The 639-nt window shown below is 67.1% G+C and overlaps 1 protein-coding gene across 1 annotated transcript in view; it reads left to right on the top strand.

Moving 5' to 3' along the window:
* The first annotated feature begins 242 nt into the window (after positions 1-242).
* GSDMD (gasdermin D) overlaps positions 243-639 on the top strand; it is a 5,604-nt gene continuing 5,207 nt past the window's right edge. Inside the window, exon 1 of the mRNA XM_077758247.1 lies at positions 243-577. The gene's annotated coding sequence lies outside the window, so the exon portion shown is untranslated. The remainder of the gene's footprint in view (positions 578-639) is intronic.

Here is a 639-nt window from a genome sequence, read left to right as displayed (position 1 = left end):
CGATCACGGACGGGATGCGTGTCCGCTGCCTCTGTCAGCTGCGCTCACCTTCCTTTTTTTTTTCTTTTAACGTTTGTTTTTGAGAGAGAGATGCTGCATCTCACACCCCCAGCGGCGTGCGGGGCTGCAGCCCGGCCGCAGTCCCCAGCTCGACGACTCTTCAGGGTCCCCCTGGGCGGAGGCGGCGTCGCCGGCGCGGTGCGATGTGCGCCCTCTGCTGGCTAACGATGCGAGCAGCTTTCCGGCGCTTGCTGTCCGTTTGCACATCTTCCCCGGAGAAAGGTCTGACGGGCCCTTTGCCATGGCCCGTGTTGTAAGATAGAAACCACGAGAGGTGTTGCCGGCTGCAGGTGGAGGCCGTGGGCTGCCACGTGGCCACTGGCTTGCCCCACTCTGGGCGGGCAGAGGGGCCCCACGGGGTGTGCTGCCTGGGCCACTTCCGGGAGCGCCGGCCAGCCTCCCGGGCCACAGTTTCACTTTTGGCTCTGGGACTCGCTCAGACGCTCCCGGCACAGCCCGCAGCGAGGCCTGCTCCACGTCGTGGGCCCAGAGCCTGAGGCGACCGGCGACCCTCAAGGTGAGCTGTGCCCCACACCCCGTGTCCTTCCTGCTGGCTGGGCTTGGGGGCGGGGGGCGGGG

The sequence above is a fragment of the Crocuta crocuta genome, unplaced genomic scaffold (genome assembly GCF_008692635.1).
Source record: "Crocuta crocuta isolate KB4526 unplaced genomic scaffold, BGI_CrCroc_1.0 scaffold327, whole genome shotgun sequence".
Lineage (NCBI taxonomy): Eukaryota > Metazoa > Chordata > Mammalia > Carnivora > Hyaenidae > Crocuta > Crocuta crocuta.
Note: the sequence above shows the minus strand (reverse complement) of the source record. Positions and strands in the feature narration are given on the sequence as shown.